General features: G+C 52.8%; 1 long non-coding RNA gene across 1 annotated transcript; it reads right to left on the bottom strand.

Moving 5' to 3' along the window:
• Positions 1–1,250: 1,250 nt before the first annotated feature.
• On the bottom strand, positions 1,251–19,303 carry LOC125620899 (uncharacterized). The gene is made up of 3 exons (XR_012664602.1): positions 19,203–19,303; positions 13,211–13,377; positions 1,251–1,332 (listed from the first exon to the last, which is right to left on the bottom strand). It is a non-coding gene; the product is annotated as an uncharacterized LOC125620899 (long non-coding RNA).
• Between the last annotated feature and the right edge of the window lie 5,991 nt (positions 19,304–25,294).

Below are 25,294 nucleotides of genomic sequence, written 5' to 3'. Positions count from 1 at the left end.
AGGTTGCCATACACCGAAACTGATGGCAGGCTTGTATTCCCATCAGCGGCTTGCATCTGCCTCTCCTCAAATAGATCCAAACCTCCCTCCTCCCTGCAAACCTAGCTGGGATTCCCCCACCTTTGGCCACCTGGGTTTGGTACATCAGAAATGCCGGAGCATGAACTTGGTACAGAAAACATTGTGACGCTCCTGTCATCTCTGGGCTCATGCAGCTGAAGGCCTGTGACGACCCCCATTCAGGTGACGGCCAGGGCCGAGGTCAGGTTTTCCTGGTCCTTCCCATGAACACAGGGCTCTGGTGAGATGTTGCCATGTCAAGCACTGGAGTGCTCACCTCCTGGCCACCAGGAGAGGGCTGGCACCCGGCCTCTCCGACCTGATGGCAGCGATCTGTCCCTTCCATCCCAGCTCACGCTCCTCTCCTAGATCGGGAGCCACCAGCCTTGCCTATGGGTTGCAGCACAGCAGTTGCCTGCCGCTAAAACGTTCAGTGTCTTCCCCGCAGCGATCTGGCACTCAAAGCGGAACCTTTCTACCCTGCCAGCCAGCCTGCGGGATGGTGAGCCCAGCCAAAACTTGGGCCACTCGGCTTCCATCAGGGCAGGACGCGACGCATATCCCGCTGCCTCACTGATGGCACGGAGGATCCACGAGAACAACCCGATCTATTAAGGAGCCGCAGAAAGGATTTCGGTGACCAGGGCAGAGAATGCTCCCTGCACCTGCCCCTTGATTTAGCTTCGGCCCCAGCCATGCCCTTTTATGGTGATTTGAATGGCCAAGGGAAGGCTGCAGTCTGGGCCCGCGCCGGAAAAGCCACCTCCAAATCACCGTGATGCAGCAGTGCGGCCGTCTCCCCCACCCCAGCCATCAATCTGCTCCATCACTCCCTGAGAGGAGCTGCCTGGCTAATTACTTAACATGCCACAGCTTGCTGGAGTTCGGAGCAGTGTGACAATCCCAGTAGTGCGGTGTGTGCAGATCCATTAATGAATCTTTAATAAACCCTGTTAAAGAGAGGGGGAAGGGACAGGGGAAAACACACGGCACAGATGGGTTCCCATGCAAGCTGTTCCCGGTGCCTGTGAAACAGCGCCTGCTCTTTCATGCGCTCTCCGCTGCTCGCCTCGCGTGCTGCGCTGCTCCTATTCTCACAGCATCTGGCTCAGCAGTTGTTGCGCGCCGGATCTTCACCTGACTGCCTGGCGTCTCTGGACAGCGTCATGCCCGTGGGGGTAGGAGGTGTGATGATAATGGCCGGGACTCTCAGGTGTTTGCTGTTCACCACGGGGGGCTGGCTGCTCCCACTGCTCACACACGATTTAAAGCCTGAGAGAGCGAGATGAGAAAGAGAGAGAGAGTCAGGGCCATCTGGGGGAGCCCAGCTCGCTGGGAGATAAACTGGGGGGGAGGGCAGGGCTGGGGAGAGTCAGGAGGCAACGGATCATTTTCTGATCCTCTGCGCATTTCTAGGGCCCTTCCTCGCAGGAGATCCAATGAACATTATTTATTTGCACTGCAATAAGACATAGGGGCCTCCATCATAGACGATCCCACCCGCAGCTGTGCTAGGGGCTGTACAAACGCAGCCAGAGGTGCTCACAGTGGTATAGCTATCCCTGCATAGGAAGGCATCTTTGTACTGGTCTAACTGGGTCCACGCTAGGGGGTTGTGCCCATCTAACCAGCTCGGTAACAGAAAGTCACACCCCTGCTCAGGACAGTTATACCGGTACAAAAGCCGTGTGCAGACCAGGCTTTAGTGCACCCACCCCCTTCTTTAATTAAACCTCGTGCTAGGGATGGGACTGCTCATGGGGAGGGGGAGGGAACAGAGGCATGGGGGAGTTTGCGGAAACTCTCCCTCCCCATCTTGTAACGCAATTGACTGTTTTGCCAGGGATGCTTCTGAAAACAAAGCATAGCAGCTGCTCTCCCTTGGAAGCCAAGCCTGCCCCACGCTTACCACTCCGATTCTCCTTTAAGAGTAATTCCTGCCCTAATTGATTTGTAACACAGTAATACCAACAGGACCCATCTGACAGCAAGACCCCACTGTGCTGAGCATACCACCCCACACACAGAGCCCCTGCTCTGAACATCTTACATACACAAGACAAAGGATGGGACGGGAACCAGAGGCCCAGATGCCCAAGGTCACCCAGCAAGGCAGGGATAGAGCTGGGAATAGAATCCAGATCCCCTGATTCCCAATCCAGTGCACTCCCCCTTAGATTAAGATGACCAGCTTCTAAAGCAGTGTTTCTCAAACACAGCCACCCGGGGCTTTTCTTGCGGCCACAGGCTCCTGGGTGGTGATTGGGGGCGGGAAGCAGCAGCTCCTCCCCAGGGTCTGCCAGCAGGGGTTGGGCCCTGCCCCCTGGTGGAGCCATGAATGCCAGAGGAGAAGGCAGCTGGTGTGAATTCCCCACCTTCCTGGGGACAGTGGGGCTCAGACTTCTGGCTTCAGCCCTGGGGCGGCGGGCTGGGGCTCCTAGCTGCGGGGCAGTGGGCTCTGGGCATGTGGCGGTAGGCTCCAGCTTTGGGTGCTGGCCCCACGCTTACTACCCTCGACATCACTGCTGGCCCTGCCGCCTCCCCCGGCACCCCATCCATTCCCCCATTGCCCCTGGCTTTCGCTGCCTCCCCACCCATGTTCCCATCCAGGGCTTAATTTGTCCCCCAGCTTGCTGGGGCTGAGTAAGTCTGCTGTGAAAAGTGATATGTGTATGTTTGTCAATAACACTTTTCAGTGCCTCTCAGCTCCTTAGCAGACTTACTCACTACCAAGTCTAAAAATAAATAAATAAATAGAAATGCAACCAAAAAAGCAAAAGAAACAACAACAACAACAAAAGACAAGAACATGCAAAGCGCCTTATTTGTGTTTTAATTCCGTTTAGGTCCAGTTGTTGTGCGAACCACTGTAAGTGACCCAGGAGACAGGTGGAAAACCCTCACAGAAGCCCAGACATATTTTGCTAGGAAATAATGGAACAAGACCCTGGGGAAGGTGAGTGTGGTTTTCAGTGTACAGCTCATCATTTCTATGTGGCACACAAAACAACATTAAGAATTGGCCACTGGGAGTTGTAGTACCACGGATGGGAGCTAAACACCAGCCAGACCTCCCAAAGCTGGAAGTCTTCTGGAATCTGGCTCTAATCACTTCTGATCATCTTACTGTTGAAATAAACACCCAATCCTTTATTAATCCCCTTGGACTCTTGGCTTCAGTGTTATCCTGCAGCAGTGAGTTCCACAGGTTGTGTTTTACTGTATCTGGCTGCCCTTCTTGTCCTTGTCTTAGAAAGGAGGATACATAGAAGCACTCGACTGACTGTGATGGGACTAGCCAATATTTTAGATACCTCAATCGCATCCCCGCTAATCCATCTCCTCCCCAAACTAAGCAGCCCCTAGTCTTTCAGCCTCTCTCGTATGGAAGCCCCTGATCATTTCCATTGCCCTGCTCTGGGCTAGCCTAGCAGTGGAGCGCGGTGCAGTGAACCTGCTGTTTCCTGACGGCGTTTAGGATCAGTCCCTTGTGCCTGCCCCCAAGTACCCAGGGGCCACGTTGTGTCTGTCCTGTGCTGCAGGATGCCAGCAGGCCTGCTGTCTATAAGGTTGATCCCTGCTCAAGTCCTTCAGCCACTGGGCCGTATGGACACACGGGCTCTGCTGTGCACCCAGCCCAACTGCACCTCACAGCGCCACGCTGAACTCCTCTGCCGCCGTAAAAGTGACCTATGATTAGATTCCGACCCTGGAAAGAAGCCCTGCTCCTCTTAACATGGCACGGAGAGGAGCAAAGTGATTTATAAAGGACGTGTCAGTGGTTTGCAGCACAACCAGATTTGCAGCCAAAGATGTCTCAAGAGTCCCCCCTACTGGGCAGAAGTGGGTTGTGCACACACCCCTGTGTGGGTGGATGGCGATTCAGTTTACATAGGCTCATGATCAGAAGGAGATGTATAATTAAGGCTTTTCCCAACCAGTTTGCTTGCTGGACTGACCTACACAGAGTAATTAAAAAGCTGTGTCTTCCAGGCTGTTCAGTCAAGGAGAATAAGTCAGAGTGATGCTGAGAATAAGCCAGGGGCCCAGGAGTCTAAGAGCTGGGAAAGGGGCCCGCATCTGATGGAAACAATTTAAAATATATTGTAAATTGTCTTTTGGGGTGGGGGAAGGATCAGTAACTAAAGCTCCTCCTTCCAGTACTTCCCTCTCCTCCCAAACTTTAACTCATCTTTACCCAAAAGGCAAAGAGGATTTTGCCTTCCTCAGTCAGCATCATTCTAAATTCCAGCCAAAGGGCAACTGGACAGAATTCTTATCCGAGCCCATCCACATCTCTCCTTCCACAGCCAGAGAGCGTGCTGTTGAACGAAGATCCACCCTGGCTGCTCCAGCACGGACAGCAGCCAATAAGTCCTGGGCTCCAGCAGGTGGTTTAAAGAAAAGAGAACGTTGTTCACCCTGCACTAGGCCACTGGGATCAGTGGCGGTTTCATTTGTAAGATGCCGTTATGAAGGGAGTCAGCAGTGCAGAGTTTTTGAAGACACACGTGACTATACCTTTTTCTGCTACAAGCATTTGATCAGTGAATGACCCTCGTTCCTAGGGATGTTTTTAACAGAGGACACCTCTGACCAGAGGATGCTGAGCACTTGGAAGGCAGCCTGAAGGAGAGTGCTAGGTTAGGGATGAGCACCTGGAAGGCAGGAGGACATGGGAGAGAAGGGTCATGGGTTTGGGGAGGGAACCAAGAGTGCGCAATGTCAGGGATGTTAGGCAAAGAGGTGGAGGGACCCACCAGTAAGGACTGGGGCTGGGAAATTATGGTGGTTTGTTAGAGATTGAGGAAGGGTTCTCCCTAATGTGCCACCGAACCCAGCCGGTGAGAAGTCTGTTCACCAATCTAGTTGCTGAGCTGGCCCCCACCCCCATCCCAGCAATAACCAGGCCGGGGTTTAGCAGCACTGGCTGTGGGCTGTATTTACCCCACATGACACATTTGCTGTGGTCCCAAGATTTCCATTAGCCTTTCATTTTTGGGCCCTAGGTTCAAGTCTTGCTTGGGACCCAAATGCAGCTCAGTTGGATGTTCTCAGTCTCACCCCTAGTGAACATCTGCCCACATCAGAGAGGTGTCTTCTCCCCCGGCCCCCGGTGGTGTCTCAGGAGATGCACAGGACTGGGCAGCCAGGGATTCTGAAGCTCATGACGGCAGGGCACTGGCAGAGCTGGGAGGAGCCCAGGTCTGGAATATCAGGTGTGCTGCAAGCCCGGAACGAAATGCATCAGCAGAGCTGGGTCTGGGGCTCTGTTTGTGCTATGGCTGCCTGTAGCCAGCACTTTCTGTTTTTGCTTTCATGAGCTTGACATTCATTCCAAAACAGCAGCAGTCTCAAGTGTTCACAGGGCTACTGGATATTCTCCCCATTCAGCTGAACAAACCCCAGGATGAAGGTAGAGCTCTCAGGCCTCCCACAGCGAGCCGGCCAAATCCTTTGAGATTCACTCATCACCAAGGGTGCGCGTGGCTTCAGCAAAGAGCCAGTAATTGGGTGCATGGGCTAGATACAAACTGGGGATATGGGGCAGTTTGTCTGTCGTGCATCATTAGACCTAACAGAATGGTCACACTGCACAGACGTCTGGGCTTGGACGTCTCTAGAGGTCCGAGGGCTGGCAGCTCCCTGGGGTGCTAAAAATTACCAGCAAAGCCTGTGAGAGAAGATGTGCCCCTGAACCAGGAAGAGGCTGGAGAGAGGAGCACTGAATTGCAGGGTGCAGCAGACTCACTTCAGCCCCCCTCGAGAAGCCTTGCTTCAGCCGTTCAAAGCGAACCCAGCTGCTTAGGAGAGGCTGTGAGAAAGGGTAGGCGAAGACAGGTTGGCCAGCTGGGGAGGGGGAAGAGCTGATGGATCAGGAAGCACGCAGACGCAGGTCTGCCCTGGAAAAGCCTGCCCCAGTGCAACTAAAAACCAAACTCATCCCACTTGTGCAAAGCCCTGACATAGATATGCAAGTGTGACTAAAACTAGTTTAAGTGCCTGTATTAGGGGCGTGCACCGCTGTGGCTAGGCGGAGTTAAGTGGGGCAGGTTTCTAAAGCAGACAAGCCCATAGCAAATCCTTGCTCTTTATATCTAGCAAGAAGGCAAAACTCAAGAGATATAATGTGTGCCTAGCCCTGCTCTCATTGGAATCCCACCTCTTCTAACACGGCCTTTCGCTAACAAGCACCCTGAGGGAGCAACACTTCCCTGCGTCCCCTTGAGTGGCTGCCTCACCCCCCTGCGGGAAGAGTCTGTTAGCAAAATCATAGTAACCGTAACAGGCTTTGGGCCCGGCTCCTGCCTAAATTTCCCCTCTCATGCCTCCCTCCAGGCTCACAGTCCTTTATCAGGACTTCCCACCCAGCAGGTCCCTCCCCCAGGCCTCTGCCTGAGAGATCACGAGAGTTCTTACCCACCCTCTTCCCAGCAGGCTCCGGCCCCAAATACTAGCTGTCTGAGCTGATGTCCCAGGCCCTTTGCCTGGGAGTTAGGGAGAGACCCTCCCTGCCCACAGGCTGCCCTTATATTCCCCAACAGGCCCAGTCCAGTCACATGACCCCCAGCTGTCCTTCCCCTTACCTGGGGAGGTGGGCAAAGCCTGGCACAGGTGAGTCCCAGCCCTCGCCCTCTTAAAGGGCCAGCTCACCCTGGGGTGGTAACATCCGAGACCCAGAGGCCCCCTGCCCTGAGTCCAGATATGCTTATTTATTTTATTTTTTTTAAATCAAGGGAAAAGCACTGCTTTGCGGGTGGGGCAGGGAGGGAGAGAGCGAGACAAACCGATTTCAACCCTCCTGAAGCAGGAAGGCAGACACTGATATTTTTAATCTCTTTTTAATTAAGGATAAAGCCCTGTCTTACGCAAGAGATGGATTTTGTTTTGCCTGAAAGCTCGTCTGAGGAAAAAAGAGAGGTTGCGGGGGGGGGGGGAACGGGCTATGTTTACTATCTACCATACTGTTTGCTCTTGGGCTTACGCAGAACCAGGGAGGGAGCGGTGTCTGGGCTTGGGGAAGGTGAGTCGTTAATGTTAGTGCGCCTTCCACTCGCTGCCTGTCCATTGGTGAGGGCCCCACAGCAAATACCTGCTATTCCAGGCAGAAGGAGCGCACACTATCTAGAAGGAGATAGAAACTGGGCATCAACCCAGTGACTCCAGCTACAGAGGTGGCATGGGAGCCTTGCTGAATTGGCTTATGTGGCTAGGGTGTCCTTATGGAGGTGGCTAACAGCATGAAAAGGATCAGCTAATGTCTCCTTTCAGAGTAACAGCCGTGTTAGTCTGTATTCGCAAAAAGAAAAGGAGTACTTGTGGCACCTTAGAGACTAACCAATTTATTTGAGCATGAGCTTTCGTGAGCTACAGCTCACTTCATCGGATGCATACCGTGGAAACTGCAGCAGACTTTATATACACACAGAGATCATGAAACAATACCTCCTCCCACCCCACTGTCCTGCTGGTAATAGCTTATCTAAAGTGATCATCAAGTTGGGCCATTTCCAGCACAAATCCAGGTTTTCTCACCCTCCACCCCCCCCCACACAAACTCACTCTCCTGCTGGTAATAGCCCATCCAAAGTGACAACTCTCTACACAATGTGCATGATAATCAAGGTGGGCCATTTCCTGCACAAATCCAGGTTCTCTCACCCCCTCACCCCCCTCCAAAAAACACACACACAAACTCACTATCCTGCTGGTAATAGCTCATCCAAAGTGACCACTCTCCCTACAATGTGCATGATAATCAAGGTGGGCCATGTCCAGCACAAATCCAGGCTTTCTCACCCCCTTTTTCCCGGGGACTCACACACACACACAAACTCACTCTCCTGCTGGCAATAGCTCATCCAAACTGACCACTCTCCAAGTTTAAATCCAAGTTTAACCAGAATGTCTGGGGGGGGGGGGGAACAAGGGGAAATAGGCTACCTTGCATAATGACTTAGCCACTCCCAGTCTCTATTTAAGCCTAAATTAATAGTATCCAATTTGCAAATGAATTTCAGTTCAGCAGTTTCTCGCTGGAGTCTGGATTTGAAGTTTTTTTGTTTTAAGATAGCGACCTTCATGTCTGTGATTGCGTGACCAGAGAGATTGAAGTGTTCTCCGACTGGTTTATGAATGTTATAATTCTTGACATCTGATTTGTGTCCATTTATTCTTTTACGTAGAGACTGTCCAGTTTGACCAATGTAAATGGCAGAGGGGCATTGCTGGCACATGATGGCATATATCACATTGGTGGATGAACAGGTGAACGAGCCTCTGATAGTGTGGCTGATGTTATTAGGCCCTGTGATGGTGTCCCCTGAATAGATATGTGGGCACAGTTGGCAACGGGCTTTGTTGCAAGGCTGGAAATGGCCCAACTTGATGATCACTTTAGATAAGCTATTACCAGCAGCACAGTGGGGTGGGAGGAGGTATTGTTTCATGATCTCTGTGTGTATATAAAGTCTGCTGCAGTTTCCACGGTATGCATCCGGTGAAGTGAGCTGTAGCTCACGAAAGCTCATGCTCAAATAAATTGGTTAGTCTCTAAGGTGCCACAAGTACTCCTTTTCTTCTAACGTCTTCTGGGACCAGTGGATCTCTCGGAGCTAGCCTCATGGGCCAGCAGAGGGGAGGATTCTCTAGTGGATAGGGCATTAGCCTGGGACCTAGGAGATCAGAGTACAGTTCTCAGCACTGCCACTGACTAACCAGTTCCCCAGTTGTACAATGGGGATAGCACTTTCCTGCCTTGTGGGGGTATGGGGTGACTAAAGCCCATTAGTACAGTGCCCGTTCTTCACCAGGTTCATTTGCTTATACATTATCCCCCACGGCACCTACTCTGTGCCTGCCTGTGTCTTTAGAAGGTGAGCCCTTACGGGCCGGGATCATCTCTTTTCCGAGTCTGCACAACACCCAGCACAATGATGGGCTATAAATATTCACCACTACTAACAATAATGAACAGTGTGCTCAGGTACCACAGTGCTATATAAATAGACACAGTGGGTGAAATCCACAACAAAGTCTACATGCAATAAGCCAGAGGAAACCTAGACAGAGGAGGTGGGGGTGGGGCATTTGCCCCACAAGAGAGGGTTAAATGGACCAGAAAATAAATCTTGAGGCAGGCGCACACTGAGGGGCTATTAAATCAGCAGCAGTGAAAGCAGCTCTTTTGCCATCATAAATATTAAAGACATTTTTGGAAAACTTTTCTCCAAGGACCAGGGAAAGCTCTTACATTAGCCGTGTCCAGAGAGAGGGACCTTTCCTGCTAAGTAGCTGAAAACCCTGCTGTAACGCTCTGTATTTCAGGTAATTGATGATCCGGTATTTACTGCTGCCCTGAGCTAAACATACAGGCCGGCTCGTCAACAGCAGGGGCGGCTCTAGGTCTTTTGCTGCCCCAAGCTCAGGTGGGGCTGGGGCTCGCAGGCGGCGCTGGAAGTGGAGGGAGTGATGTCACCTTCTCCCAGCGCCTGCAGGGGCTTTACCCCCTCCCCCGCCTGGCCGCACAGAGAAGCCCCAATATAAGGGGTGGCATAAGGCAGCCCAGCCCCAGCTCCTCTGCAGGACTTGCCCTCTCCTCCCCAGTTAGCAGCTCAGCATCCCGGGGCTGGAGCTTCCCCTTCCCGCTGTGGCCAGGGGCGTGGCACCCTCGCCCCGTCTAAGTGGCGCAGCTCCGAGAGCGCAACTGCTGCGAAAAAAAAGGGGGGCTGGAACGCCACCCCGGGAAATGTGCCGCCCCAAGAAGTGCTCGCTTTGCTTGTGCCTAGAGCCGGTCCTGGTCAACGGAACAGTTGTGGTTACAGGTCTGGGATGGATTGAGCAACACAACTTCTAGCATTTTCCTAAATACTTGCCGCACCCTCAGTAAGAAAAGCCATGCCCTGTGTTATTTTTATTCCGGTATCTATGAGGGGTTTTCTGGGCGGTCATGTATGTGTTTGGAATGTGCTGGTGCATGTCTTCATGTATGTACAGCACCTGGCACCCTGGGCCCTGAGCCCTGCTTGTGGCCTTTAAGTACTGCTGCCCCACCAGTGATGATCCCATGCATGTCGATACGTGTCGATACGTGTTCGCATGTTTGTGTACATGTTCATTCATTTGTACCTGGTGTGCCTGTTTGGGTCTTTGTTCAGGTGTGTCTGCATGTGTGGTTTTGCACATGTCGTTGTGTGTGGGGGTTCTCATATTCAGGTGGATGATGCCTGTTCAGAGGCATGTTTGCTTTTTTGGGTTTACTCCTTGCAAGGAGCAGCTGCTGCTGCTGGTCACCAGATTGATGGGGATGGTTGAATTCTCAGCCCAGCAATCGCTCTTTCAAGGCCAAACCCTGGCAGTTACTAAATACTCCTTTCATCTACGATGGCATCACTGCACAGGTTAGCGAGGTCATTCCCGTGTCTTTCTAGCAGCACAAAACAGTTCCCCTTACCCCACTCCTTGCAGTTCCTGCTTTAGTTGGTGCATAGTAAATGACCTAGCAGGCATTAAAAAAAAAAAGAGATCAAACCCAAGCCTTTCCACAGCGTGCACCAAACACCTCACTTCCTGAGTCACAATAAACACAGCAAAGGAGGACTCACACAGCAAGACCATACAGCCCCCTGGTATCCGTGGGAAGAGCTGCTAAGGTCTCTCTACCACATCATGGAGTTTTCTGTTTTCAGGGTTTATCTCAAAAGTGAGACACCGGAGCGTGGTGGGTGGAGGTAACCGCAAATGGCACAGTTATCAGGAGAGAGAAATCTTTGTTGCCTCAGCGGGTTGCCTGTAGGTGTGTGAGTGAGAGCATGGGCGGTCTGGGGTCTGACCCGGGCGCCTGCAGACGCAGTTGTAATCGTGGAAGCTGGGAGAATTGCCAAAAGCAGAAAGGCCTAATTCTACTCCCGCTGAAGTCAACAGGCACCAACATCAATGGGTGCAGAACTTGCCCCCCACTAGCAAGGCCGAGCAGAGCATTTGCACTAGGAGCTGGAGAAGCTACCCCCAGCCGGACAGGTGAAAGATATCAGTGTGACTGTCTGGGAAAACAACTAACTGTGTGATCTGTTAGACTTGAACAGTCTCCCAGGGAGGTGGTGGAAGTCCCACCAGTGGAGACATTTCTGTGTAGACCAGACAATGCACTAGAAAATGCTCACTGGGGCCAGTGCTGAACTGGATGAGGTGGGCTAGATGTTCCAGTGGGTCTTTGGTGTCTATGGTTCACCGAATGTGGAGGCAGCTTCTCCTAGGGTTTGCAAAAGGGAAGTGAAAATTCTGCTGGGACAGTACGCCACTTGTTCAGGGAAAGCCCGTGGTGTGCCGGACCGGTTTGTTTACCTGCCATGTCTGCAGGTTTGGCCGATCGCGGCTCCCACTAGCCATGGTTCGCCACTCCAGGCCAATGGGGGCTGCGGGAAGGGCGGCCAGCACGTCCCTTGGCCCGCGCCGCTTCCCGCAGCCCCCATTGGCCTAGAGTGGCAAACCGCAGCCAGTGGGAGCCGCGATCGGCTGAACCTGCGGACGCGGCAGGTAAACAAACCGGTCCGGCGTGCCAGGGGCTTTCCCTGAACAAGCAGCGGACCAGCTTTGAGAACCACTGCTCTAGATCCATTGCAATTTCACCCAGGCTTTTCAGACGAGAAATGCCTGAAGCAGCAGCTATCCCTCTTTAGTTACTCACCCCTTTTCCCCCTTGAGCTGAGAGAAGCTGCATTAAAGGCAGATCTTGCTGAGCATCAGTCTCTGAGGCACTGACCTGCAGCTCAAGCTATTTACTGTTTGGGCTGTGACACTGGGTTGACTGGCTCTGGGCACTCACTTCCTGTCCCTGCCGCAGAGCTGCAAAACACCCAGGAAACACAAATGGCCCCCAGCCAGTGACGGAGAGCATGATAGCTCAGAGGGCTTCACCGCAGACAGCTGGATGCCACTGCAGGATCAGACGAGAGATGGAAGGTCTGTTGGGCACCATGGCCAGGGAGGGTCAGTCCTGCCAGCTACAGAACATTCTCCAGTGCTATGTCCAGTCCCACTGTAAACTACTCAAAGCAATGGGGTTTCCACCCCTCCCTGGCTGAGACTTCCAATGGCCTTATCAAGCTCAGCTCGTTGCACATGTTCTTCTGGCTTCCACCTAAGCTGGTTCCATCCCATAGCATTTATGTAGGACCCCAATCCTGTGAACTCCCCAGGGGAGCCAGTGGGGGCAGCCCCTTGCACGACTGGAACTAACGCCCTCTGGAATCACTCTAAACAACTCCTTGGTTCATTCACTCTGGATTGCCGTCATTTCTCAAGTACTAACCTCCCTGAGCCCCACCCTACCACATCTCTGCCCAAGATCCCCCTGTAGCTTGAAGGACCAGGTTCCAATTCTAGTTACACCCATGTAAACTCAGAGCCACTCTAGCATTGGGGAAGTTACCCTGGATTGACAGTGGTGTCCAGGAGACCAGAATCTAGTGCCCAGCACCAAACCCTGAGCCAATGGTTTTGAGATTCAAATGCCCCTACCCGCTGCACTGCCCTGGCAAGTGCACTGGGTCCTTCTAGCAGCAGCCACAGGAAGCTTCCCTTTCAGTGATGTGAGCTGGTTTCACTTCTGCGTTTTCCAGTGCACAGTAAGATGCACGGCTAGGCTGATCTTAAAGGAACCCACGCAAGGAGGGACCTGTGCACCAAGCACATCCACCCTTTCAATAGCCGTCTGCCCGGCTGTAAAAGCCATCACACGCAGGCCGGCTGCAGGGCCCACTGGCAAGGATGCTGCACAGAGCCTAGCTGCGCGGATGTACCAGGGTACTCTCTGGGCCGTCGATGCTCCTTCTCGGGTTGTATGATGCCCACACTAAGTCCCCAGCCTGAGCCTTTGGGTTTAGTGGATGTGTCCCAATGGATATAAACAGCGAGGCTCCAGCTGTGTCGCGGGCCGTGTGGGAGATGCCCAGCTCCGTGCTGTCGGCGTGGCTTTAACACACAGCTTAGTATGCTACCAGTAGCATAGGGGGGCTGGCTTTAAAGGAGCCCTTATGCCGCTCCCTATACATGCATGTTGGATGCAAGAGGAAAACCAAGACACTTTTCCAAGGATGACCTAGGGGTAAAAGGACTCTGGCCCAGGGCTTCAAAACCTTGTGGGGCTCACATTACAGAACGGGAGGGGCGAGCAGCGGGGCAGTAGGGCTCATGGAGTCGGCTGTGAGGAAAGGCTGCCATTGGGACACCAGTACAGGCCGGTGGGCACCAGAAGTAGTTACCATCTGCTGGCTCTTTGTGGACTCAGGCCAGGTGCTCATGGGGCAAGTGTTCACCCTGCAAAAGCCATGGGCACAACAGACTATTTCACTGGGCATCTCAGTAGAAAGAACAAGAACTGCAGGAGCCAGAGAGCTCCTGTCCTACCCCTGGCTCTCCTCCCCTCAGGGCAGGGTGGTGGTATGTTCCATGGAGGAGCTTCATAGGTCCCTGTTCTCATCATAGGCCTGATCTGAAGCCTTCTGAAATCCTTGGGAGTCTTTCCACGGGCTTTGGATCAGGGCCTCTGTGAAGGAGAGGAGGGTGTCTGCCTCCAGGGTCGCCATGGCAGGACCTTCCAGCCAAGCCCAAACCAAAAGCCACCCAAGGTGGAAGCTAAACTAGAAGCGCAAATGGGGAACTGTGCTCGTCAGAGACCACCACGTGCCCATTTAAACCAGAGGAACTGTCCGAGTTCAGATCCGGCTCTTGGGAGACCTGGGTTTAAGTCCTGGCTGTGCCACATACTTCCTGCATGACCTTGGACAAGTCACAGAGCCTCTCTATGCCTCGGTTCCCCAGCTGTAAAGATTGCGAGGTGCTTAGATACTGCAGTAATGGGGGGACCATGCATGATCCATCGATCCGAACACATCCTAGGCATGGGGGCAGTTGGCCAATCCCTGGGACCCAACTGCGAAGATCCACTCCAGACCTGGATCCCACCTTCCCAGGGACTCTGAGCTCCCGTGGCGGTGGGTGAGCCACTGCTGGGGGGGGGAGGGGGTGTCTCTGCAGGGTTCTTGTCTCATGAGCAAACGTTAGAAGGTTTCCCACCAGCAAAGCGGACTTGCCTCTGGCCCAGGGCCTGCCGCTTTGTGTTGGACAGCGCTGAGGTGGAATGGGCTACGGAGCCCATTCCATTTAAAGCAGCTCGTCTCACTAGTTGTTAACGATGATAGACTGGCGGGCTGCTCGGGATCAATAGCTGACAGGCACGCATGACTGCCAGGGCTGGGGGGCAAGCCACCCTCAGGCAGCCACTTCGCAAACGTAGCTCCAGCAACTGCCAGTGCTTGAGCAGGGACCAGTCCGCGAAGGGGGGAACTTCTCCTTTCCATCCGCCCAGTGTTATTTACAGAGGGCCTGATCCTGAGCAGCACTGAGTGCTCTCCTCCAGTTAAAGCCAGTGGGAGCATGTGTGCTGCTCCAGCCAGCCCAGGAGCCTCCTTAGAGCCTCACTTATCACCTGCTTTCTCTGACCCTCAAATCCCAGCCTCTCCTCTGCCCTGCACAATGGGGGCAGGGGTAGATTGGAACTAAACATCCCCCCTTCCTCAGCAAAACTTGCCCCACAAAGATTAATTCTCAGTGCACCTTATGGTTAGGGCCCTACTAAATTCAGTCCATTTTGGTCAATTTCATGGCCGGGGGATTTAAAATTAGTCAATTTCACATTTTCAGCTGTTTACATCTGAAATTTCAGGGTGTTGTAACTGTGGGGGTCCCAACCCAAAATGCGGTTGTGGGGGGAAGGGTCACAAGTGCATTGTAGGGGGGGTCATGGGATTGCCACCCTCTCTTCTGCCTTGCTGCTGGCAGGAGCGCTGCCTTCAGAGCTGGGCAGCCAGAGGGGAAGGCTGCTGGCCGGCGCCCAGCTCTAAAGCCAGCACCACCACCATTAGCAGGGCAGAAGAGAGGGCCGCAGGGTATGACGGGGGAGGGGGGGCATTATCATATGTCTGGTTTTCCTGGCAGTCTCTCGCACAGGTGGGGAGGTGGCAGCTGGAACCACTGGGCTTCCTGCAGCCAGGGGAGATCCCAGAGGTGGGTCTGACCTGCCCGGAGAGCAGCTCCTGCAGGGGAAGAAGAGGTCTTGCCCCCTCTCCCTCCCCAGCCGGTAGTAGCAGCTAGAGTCCTGCACAGGGTAGGAGCCGCCGGCTGTGTGCCGGATTTCACAGGGGAGATCAGATTTCACAGCCCACGACATGTTTTTCACAGTCGTGAATTTGGTAGGGCCCTACCTATGTTCCTTGATCTTCCTCCATCAGCCCCCACACGGATTCCTTCTCCCTGACCCCCACTGGGGGTCTCCATCTTCCCCACCCAGCCTCCTCTGAAGGAAGCTTGGTCTGTCACTTGCTCACTATTGCGCTGGGCACCCTCTGCCCGTCTATATCCGCAGCACCCTGCAGGGTGATGTCTCTCTTTCATTTAGGAACCCTTCTTCTCTACTACCGTCTTTTTCTTGCCAAAATCGAAGGATGGTCCCAAGGCACAAGGTGGGATCCAGCTCCCACCTCTCCAAGTGGAGAGGACAGCCTGTAGCAGAGACTTTGCTCAGAGGTGGGGTGGCAGCATGTGTAGATATACCCGAGCTGGCTTTGATCTAGCAAGCTTGAGAACCTGTAATAATGAAGCTGCCAGCACGGACTTCAGATCCTATTACCCAGGGTCCCATGGCTTGCACAGGCCATGCTGAAGCCCACATTGCTGCAGTTTCACTACTGTTGTACCTGAGTAGCTGGATTAATGCTAGTGTTGGTGTGTCTACATGTGCTGCGGTCATGCCTCTGGACTGAGGTGTAGATGTCCCCTTAGTGAGAGGCCAGTTGCAAAGCCCAGCTCTGGATCTCAGTTTAGATTTGAAATCCTCATGGAGTTTCTGGGCTAGGGATTAGATTGAGATGTGACTGTACTTTAAATCTCCCCTCCTGCTGGGTTTACAGCCAGAGAGGCAGGACCCAAACATCCCCAAAGAATGGGGAAGTCTGACTCCAGATCCAAACGTGTGGGACCCGGGGGTCCATCTCTATGACCGACCTGACCTAGAAAACCATATGGGAACCTCTCAAACTCTGGGAAGGTTTAGATCTGGCTCTGACTCCACATTTGGACTTTGTGGCTCGGCACCGTTTGTATGTTAAACATTCGCTGGGTTGAGGACTAGCCCTCCCGGGGGCAGAAGGCATGCTGGGTTACATTGCATGGCTGCAGGTACAAGGCTGGCTGCAGGGAGCTGGATCATGTGGTATGGCGTGCTGTTCGCCAGCCGCTTGACAAAACAATTTGTTTACCTGCACTGGCTCCAAAGGCAGGCTAAATCACCCGTATGTTCTGTGTGGAGTGGGGCAGCTTTTCCCTGCTTCTTCCTGAGAGATAGTTTTTAAGCCACATTCCCCAGAGCTGCTGCCCGAGGGAACTGGCACATACCAGCTGTGCACGGAGCCCTGCTGGGACCGAGATGCAGCAGCTTTCCAGGGCTCAGCCCTCGGGCTCTGCATTAGTGCTGACAGCATTCCCTGGCACGGGGCTAGTCCCCTGGCCAAGCAGCTGTAAAAGCTAATGGGTGATGCAATATTCAGCACTCACCCACTGAGACAGCGGAGTGCATTAGAGCGCTTGCTGCTGCTTTGCAAACAAGCTTCCCCAGAGCAGCCCCCATGCAGCTGTTCATTCAGAGACAGTGGGGAGAGAGGCCTCCCCAACTCAGGGCCTGGGTCTTGGTGACCATCTCTGACCCAAGAAGAGCTGGACGGGTGCTCCATCTGAGCTCCATCTGGAGCTCTGCTCCAACCGCTGGCCAGAAAGGGTCGCTGTTGAGAGCTGTTCACTGCCAAGGGCTGCCAGCATAGTCCCTCTGAGAAATAGGATTCTCCCACCCCTAGCAGCTGAGCTACCTGCCTCTCTGGGGCTCCTGAGAGATGCTTCCTCCCGCTGGCCTGGGGTTCATTGCTGCTGTGGCCGTCTCTGAGGAGCTGGCTGAACAAACCCTCATCCCCACGTTCCATATGGGAGCTGGCGAGAGGAGCCCCCGGCAGACTCGGCCACCTGGTGGACAAAGCATGGGCGTTGGCTCCCCTCCCCTTGGTTTTGTCACAAAGCTCATCGGGCGAAGGGCACAGCTACAGGGGTTCCACAGGCCCTGGGTTCAAACTCTGGACGAGATACATTGCCCCTTCACAAAGAGCCCCCATTTGTACAGACACCTGGCAGGGGCTGCGCAGGGGAGTCTGAGGGGGATGGGCAGGAAGTCGACCACATGGGCAGATGCCCTAGCAGCAAGATCAGTCCAACGGGGAACAATTTCCCAGAGGAAGGGGTGGAAGCCCCATCCAGGAATCACTTGGCAACATTAAAGCCTTTCCTGTAGGGAACTGTCTCATCCCAGCTGTAGTGTGGAGCTGGCAGGGGCTGACCTCACAGGCCCTTTCCACCCCCCAGGGGAACAGTGAGTCACCACCTTTCCTGAGAAGCCCTGGAGAGGGGCCGTCTGCAGCCACCGGCTGAGCTCATCCTCCTGGGTGGGTTTGTCTGCAAAAGCAGAAGTGTGTGAGCATCAGCCTTGCCAGTGACATATCCCACCACAGCTGCGGGAGCGCCACTTCCCCTTCCCCATTAAACCCACCGTCCTGTTGGCTGGCAAGGGGGGCTCCAAGCCAGTCTATGCGTCAGTCCCTGGCCTCTCAGCCTGGCTGCCAGTTCCCCCGGGACATGCGACAAGCACTGCGGGCTCTTGCCAGCTGTGGTTTTAGCAAGTCATAAACATAAATCACTAACGGCCGGCTTTCCAGCTTTCCTTCAGCCTCCAACACCTCCGGGTGATTGCAGCCATAAAACTCACCATTGAGTCAGCTTTCCAAACACCAGGCATCTGCTGCCTGTAGCCAGGGCCCATGCCTCTGCCCATAGTCACAGCTGGCCAATTCCTGCATCGCCAACCCGGAGTGGCCAAAAAATCATGAGGGCCTAATCCCCACGTGGCCACCGACTCCCCATGCATGTAGAGAACATCTCTGCCTCAGCTTCACAGGGTGCCCTCCCTCACACTGGGAAAACGCGGAGTACAATAAACACGGCTCACCACAGAAAGAGGCAGATACAGCTCTGGAGGGAAGTGGCTCCGAGGCAGCTCTGTGTAAACTCCCTTGCTGCTCAGTTTGCAGCCAGGAGTGGCCTGGCTCTGTGTGAAGGAGGCAGGCTTGGGGCTATTAAGCTAGGATACAATTTTGCTAGGCAGGAAACTGAGGCATGGGGCAATTACACATCAGATACACACACAGATTATTTGTGTGGAATGGCTGTAACTGACCCTGAATTATGGAGACCATGTTTGCCAGCATGTAGCTGTACCCAGCATTTAATCTTCTTGGGGGCAAAGAGACTAGCAGAGTGTTTTCTTGTTCTTCATAAGGCCTGTTATCTCTACAGAACTGCCCTGCCCCCTTTGGAAGATGACATGAGCTGATGGATATTATTAATGTTTTCAATAGCACCTGGAAGCTCCAGCTGAGATTGGCGTCTCATTGTGCTAGGTGCTGTACTAAAGCTTATTAAGAGACAGGCCTTGCCTTGAAGAACTCACAGTCTAAATAGGCTAGAGTAGGATCACTATTCCCATTTTACAGATGGGAAACCGAGGCACAGGTTAACTTGGCTGAGTCGGCAGCAGAGCTGGAAAGAACCCACATCTCCTGTCTCTCAGTTCAGTGCCTTAAGCACAAGACTGCACCTCCTCTCTGAAGGGAGAGATGGAAAAGATGGAGGATTGGATCCTGTGTCATGGGAGTTCTGCCTTGGAGAAGGAGGAGGTTGTGGAACCCCGAGAGGGGCAATAGATTGCTCAGCATGGCTATAAATTGTACATTGCTACCAACAGTCCTATCCAGTTTAAAGGCGATGTCCCCAGAACATTCCCAATTGTGGATTCTGAGCCATAGTGGCTCCCAGGTAAATTACACCCTGCTAAATATTTTGAGGTTGCTGGAGATTTTTCTAGCCCAATGGAAAAAATCCCTTGACGAAGCAAGAACATTACATTGCATTCTGACTCTGCCCAACACAGCAAGTGGTGAGCATGCTGCAGGCCACACAGACATGCAAGGGCTGAAGTGCATTCTTACCTTTCAGGCAGGATAACTTAAGTCCCATGTTTTCATCCTTTTAGCATGGAGTGGCTCATAAATTAAACACACTGCGCTCCAGATCTGCTCCTCGGCTTCACTACTGCTGCAAAGAGACGAGCATTTCAGAAAGCACCCAGACAGGAAGCAGCACTGGTAGGTTTCTCTTGTTTTGCATTTGAAAGGTTCTCTAAGGTGGCTCTGTCTAGCTATGTGTGTATATACACACACACATGGACAGTGTCGAATTGGGAAACAACAGGAAGCAGTGGTATTCATGACAGAAAAACCGCTAACTGATGTCATGGTACCTGATGATTCAATCTTGGTTGTTTAGTTTAAAGAAGAACACTTAAACCTGGGGAAACTTTCAAACATGGGCCATTTGAGTGTGAATCAATTTGCATGTATGCTTTTGCATCACCAGTGAGTCATGGTTAGGGAGGATTTCGCCACTCCCCTCCTCCTGTTATGTGATCCAGCAGAGCCCAGCACTGTATTACGGTGTCACAATTGCTTCCAGAGAAACAGATGATGAGACCATAATCAGAGGAATATGACACACAGGAAATAAAGACAGGTCCACAGCTACAAAGTTTGGGTCTGGGGTTTTGGTTCAGGCTCTTCTCCAAGAGGAAGACTTTGCACCCACAGAGTTCACAGTCAAAAGAACCATATTCTGCCCTAAGTCATGGGTGCATACCCCCTACTGACTGATTGCAATACAAGCCTCTCATTTGGAGCTCAACTGCGAAGACCCTTGTGCCCAAAGAATCAGAGAAATTTAGGACTGGAAGGGACCTAAAGAAGTCACCAAGTCCAGACCTTTGTTCTGAGGCAGGACCAAGTAAACCTAGACCATCCCTGACAGGTGTTTGTCTAACCTGTTCTTAAAAACCTCCAGTGATGGGGATTCCACAACCTCCCTTGGAAGCCTGATCCAGTGCTTAACTACCCTTAGAGTTAGAAGGTTTTTCCTAATATGTAACCTAAATCTCCCCTGCTGCAAATTAATCCAATTACTTCTTATCCTATGCTCAGTGGACATGGAGAACAATTGATCACCACCCTCTTTATAAAACCTTTTACATTTTTTAAGACTGTTATCAGATCCCCTCCCCGCCTTCTCTTCTCTAAACTAAACATACACCATTCTTTCAACCTTTCCCCATAGCTCATGTTTTCTAAATCCTTATTCTTGTTGCTCTCCTCTGGACTCTCTCCAATTTGTCCACCTCTTTCATAAAGTGCGGCATCCAAAACTGGACACAGGACTCCAGCTGAGGCCTCCCCAATGCCGAGTAGAGGGGAACAATTACCTCTGGGGTCTTACGTATGACACTCCTGTTCGTACACCCCAGAATGACATGGAGCCCCATTAATATTAATGGGGCTCTACACAGAGTGCATGGATCTGCTTGCCCAGAGTTCAGAGCAGGATCAGGGCCTTAGACAGGTGTAATGCAACGAATTACAGTGTGAGTTTGGGAGCGCATAGTACTGGGGGGCAGAGGGGATCAGCATGGGCAGTGGGATATGAGCAAAGCATGATTTTTAAGGAGGGAGGTAAAGGAAGTGGCTTGAAGAAGGCCAGAGGGGTCACTAGTGGCCTATGAGGTGGAGGCAGTTTAGAGCATAGGGGGTGGCATGGAAGAGGTATATAGCATAGGCTGGGAGAAAGAGAGACTGGAGGAATAGTTGGAGGAATAGCTCCTGGGCCTGATTCTGATCTCAGCTGCACCAGGTTTACACCAGCTTAAGTTCAGTGACTTCAGCCAAGCTACTCCTGATTTACTGGATCAGAATCAGGCTGCTTTGGTGTCTGGCAGCAGAAGAGGTTGGCCTGGGAGGGGCGGAAAATGTTTGCCAAAATCCAAATATCTTTACTAGCAGCACAGGGAACTCAGGGCATGCTGTTCATTTCTTTGTGCATAAACCTTCCCTGTTCCAGCTGTAGCTGTGGGAACTCCCTCTTGCTACCACCTAGTCTAATATCCAGTTCATCCCCCACCACGGGACGACATCCAGCCTTTGCAGTGCATTGACTCGGTGACCTAGCAGCACCTTTCCATCTCTGCTGGCTACGATCATATATATCAAAGCAGCCTGATTCTGATCTCTGTAAATCAGAAGTAGCTCTGCTGAAGTCAGTGAACTGACTTGTCAGGAGCAGTGTTAACTGTACATTCAGCTCACACGGTGTTGCATTTAATCATTAACTTCTTCTCAGCACCTCAGGGCTCCCATTCGGTAACAACAGGTAGTAAAATATTAATTTCACTTTACATGCGGCCAGATTTTCTGGCCTTAGAAGTGGCTGCTGTGTGCCCTGCCTCGGAGAATCCAAGTGGCACTCTGGCTAGCACGTGGCACAGCTGGGAAGGCACCTGTAGATTGTAGCCTGTGCAAGGCAATGCTAACGGAACACATGGAAAAGCTGGGATGATGGACAGCTCTCGTGTTCCACGCTGAGACACCACTGATTTCCCTTCCTTAATACTTTACCAAAACCCATGGGCTTCGCTGCTCAGACCAGCGCGAGACAAAACAATACCCGCAAACCCGCTTCGCTATCGCGGCTGGTGGCACAGCTACGGTCCTGCGCCCATACCGCCGTAGTGTAGACGCTTCCTACATCGCCAGTTCCCTCCATCAATGTAGCTCATCTACCTCTCCGAGGGGCGGTATCCAGGTCGATGGAAGAATTGCTGACTGTCTTCACTGAGGGTTCGATCGACCTAACTACAGTGCTCAGAGCAAAACATTTTCACAGCCCCGAGGGACGTCGCTAGGTGGACCTAATTTTTAAGTGTAGACCAGGCCTTAGTGAAGCAAGGCCTGTGCTCCATGTGAGGGCATTTCTCTGACGGTAACTTTTGAATGCCGCATCCGATCAATTTCAAAATGTCCAGGAAGGTTCCGGGCATCAGTGAGCAGAATTCTATTGATTTTGGGGAAAACTGTAAAACCAGAATGGGGAAGCAGGGGACGCACCTAGCCCTATGGCATCTGGTTAGCACACCCATCAGCTGGAATTATCTATAAATCAAAGACCTCTTTGATGGGAGTTATTAACACCCTCCAGCATGGCAACACCCCCATCTGGGCTCTGCCCATCCTCCCAGTGGCACTTGAAATGGGGACCCCCTGACATCTCTGAGACAGACAGAAAAGAAACAACTTAAATTGCAAAGTGTGTGCACCGGCTGGGGCATGCACGGGGGGATTCAAGCTTGGCCAACAGAAGCAATGAAATGTGCGACCCACTAGACCAGAGGTGGGCAAACTAAGGCCCATGGGCCACATCCGGCCAGCGGGACCCTTCTGCCCGGTCCCTGAGCTCCTGGCCCGGGAGGCTAGCCCCCGGCCCCTCCCCCACCGCCTCAGCTTACTGTGCCACTGGTACAATGCTCTGGGCGGCAGGGCTGCGAGCTCTTGCTGGGCAGTGCAGCTGCAGAGCCTGGTCTGACCCGGTGCTCTGTGCTGCGCGGTGGCCTGGCTGGCTCCAGCCACCGGTGCTCCAGGCAGCACAGTAAGGGGCAGGGAGGGTTGGATAGAGGGCAGAGGAGTTCGAGGGGGTAGTCAGGGGGCGGGGGTGTGGATGGGGTTGGGCGGTCAGAGGGTGGGGAACAGGGGGATTGAATGGGAACGGGGCTCCCGGGGGCGTGGTCAGGAAGGAGAGGGGGGTTGGATGGGGGGGTGGGGGGCAGGGGTTTTGGGGGCCTTCAGGGGACAGGGCGAATGGGTGGTTGGATGGGGCAGCGGTCCCAGGGAGCAGTCAGGAATGAGAGGAGGGGTTGGATGGGGTGGCAGAGGGTGGTCAGGGGACAGGGAGCAGGGGGTGGTGGTGGATGGGGCAGAAGTCCTCGGGGGGCCATCAGGGAGTGAGAAGCAGGGGGGGGGTTGGATAGGGGTCGGGGGCTGGGCCACGCCTGGCTGTTTGGGGAGGCACAGCCTCCCCAAACTGGCCCTCCATACAATTTTGGAAACCCGATGTGGCCCTCAGGAGAAAAAGTTTGCCCACCCCTGCTCTAGACATAGGTAGGTTAAAACAGGAGCAGTTGCAAGGGGAATGGGAGACACATGAAGCCCCTGCCATGGGGCGGAGTGAGGAATGAGGGGCAGGGGAAACGCACAGCCCTTGGCAGTGGGGAAAAGGGGCACCCAGAGTCCCAGGAATGAGGAAGGCAACAGAAGGGTTGCAGGGAGTTCCTGAAACACAGGAGGATGTGAAAGTGAGAAAGCTGCTGGGGGGAGGGGGGTGTTAAAGAGGACAAGAAGCCCTTGATGCGTGCAATGCGTTCAGCCTACTGAAACGACGAAACGTGTGACCCTTCAGTTATATCTTGCTAAACAAGGCTGGATTTTTTTCTTGCCAGGAGACGGATGTTCTTGCTAAGATATGGCACTGGCCCCTTCTAAACAGCTTGTCTGTGTATTTATCGACATTATGTGATCGGATGATGCATTAACAGTACAAGTCTCATGTTTTTCTGTAATGCCTTTCATCACAAGAGCTGTCAAAGCACTTAAACAGAAATTGTTCAACACTGAAATGCAGCCAGCTCTGGGGGGAATATGGCAGCTGTTTCCCAGTGTAGAGTAGCACCACACAACGAATTAGGACAGAAGGTGGCAAGAAATGCTAGGAAGTGTATTGCTTTATGCCAACACGAGGTTGAAATGCACTCCATTTTGTAGTTGCGAGGCATATTCCACAACTGCGGATTACTGAAATATTTATTTGCTGCTCTCTTTGGTTTTGTCTACACTAGAAAACTTTTGCTGGCATAGCTACGCCAGGAAACCCTCCCAGTGGAGATGCAGTTTAGACAGGCATAAAGTGCTTCTGCTGGCACTGCTCATACCTGTTCCCCAAGGGACGTAAGCTATGCTGGGAAAAGCCCCTATATGTTGGTATCAGTGTGTCCACACTAGAGCTTGTACTGGCATAGCTATATCAGTAAAAAGCAATCACCCCCTTAACCAAAACAGCTGTGTCAGTTTTAAGTGAAGACCAAGCCTTAGGGATCATAGGATAAGATTGGAAGTGACAGGGCAAAAGCCTTAGCTGTCGTAAATGGAAGTAACCTCAGTGGCGTTATACCCATTTCCACCCTCTTGTCCTCCATCTCCCTCCAGCTGCTGGGAGGGGGTGTGCATCGCTCATTCCCTCTAACCTTTCAAAGCTAACCCAAGCCACATGTTGTCCTAGTCTTGTTAGGATTCATGTCACTGAGAAACCAGTTTGTGGCTTGCTAATTGCGAGAAAGCTATCTGGCAACAAGTCCTGTGCTAGACTGGAGGCTGGGTCCGGCGAGAGTGGAAAGTACTGACTCAGTTGTGATTCTGCCCTACCCTCGCACTGGCATGTCTAGTGAAACATTTCTTCCGTCAGCAGAGGAGGTGTGCAGTTCGTTTCGAGTTACCCAACTGCCAGATCCTTACACTGCATACATGTGTCACTAGATTTCTACTCCCCTGCAACAGAGACACACCCATCCAACACGCTGCCTGCCCTTGACCCTCTTTTAAAAACACACCAATCAACCTTTCTGTTACTTCCAGAGCTTAAATTCAGCCAGAGTTGTCCAGAGCAGAGCTCTGGTAAATATTTTCAAACCCACAGGGTAGAAGCCCCGAGCCCTGGTGCCCCACTGCTGAAGCCCGGAGCCCCAAATGGAGGGGAGGACAAGGGGGGGCTCTGGGAAATACTCTATGAAAATTTAAGCCCTGGTTAGTCCAGATCAAATCAAACAGCCCAGCAACAAGATGTAATGCAATCCGTGTAAGATATGAGCTCAGCTCCCCCATGCCAGGCTACCTCTGCCCATCAGCCATCTCCTCACTGGCAATTGGGGAGAAGCTGGATGTGGAGTTTAACTCAGGCTAAGCAGCTAAAGGTACTTACTTACACAGCCCCCATCCCCAGAGCATCAGAGCACCTCCCCATCAGCCCTGATAGCAGGTCAGGACTGTTATCCACAATTTACACATGGGGAACTGGGATATGGAGAGACTAAAGGACTTAGCTCTGGTCTACACTCCACGCTTATGTCGTCATTTAGGGGTATGGAAAACCCGCACCCCTG

The sequence above is a fragment of the Caretta caretta genome, chromosome 12, assembly GCF_965140235.1.
Source record: "Caretta caretta isolate rCarCar2 chromosome 12, rCarCar1.hap1, whole genome shotgun sequence".
Classification (NCBI taxonomy): domain Eukaryota; kingdom Metazoa; phylum Chordata; order Testudines; family Cheloniidae; genus Caretta; species Caretta caretta.
This window is presented reverse-complemented; position numbering and strand designations above follow the sequence as displayed.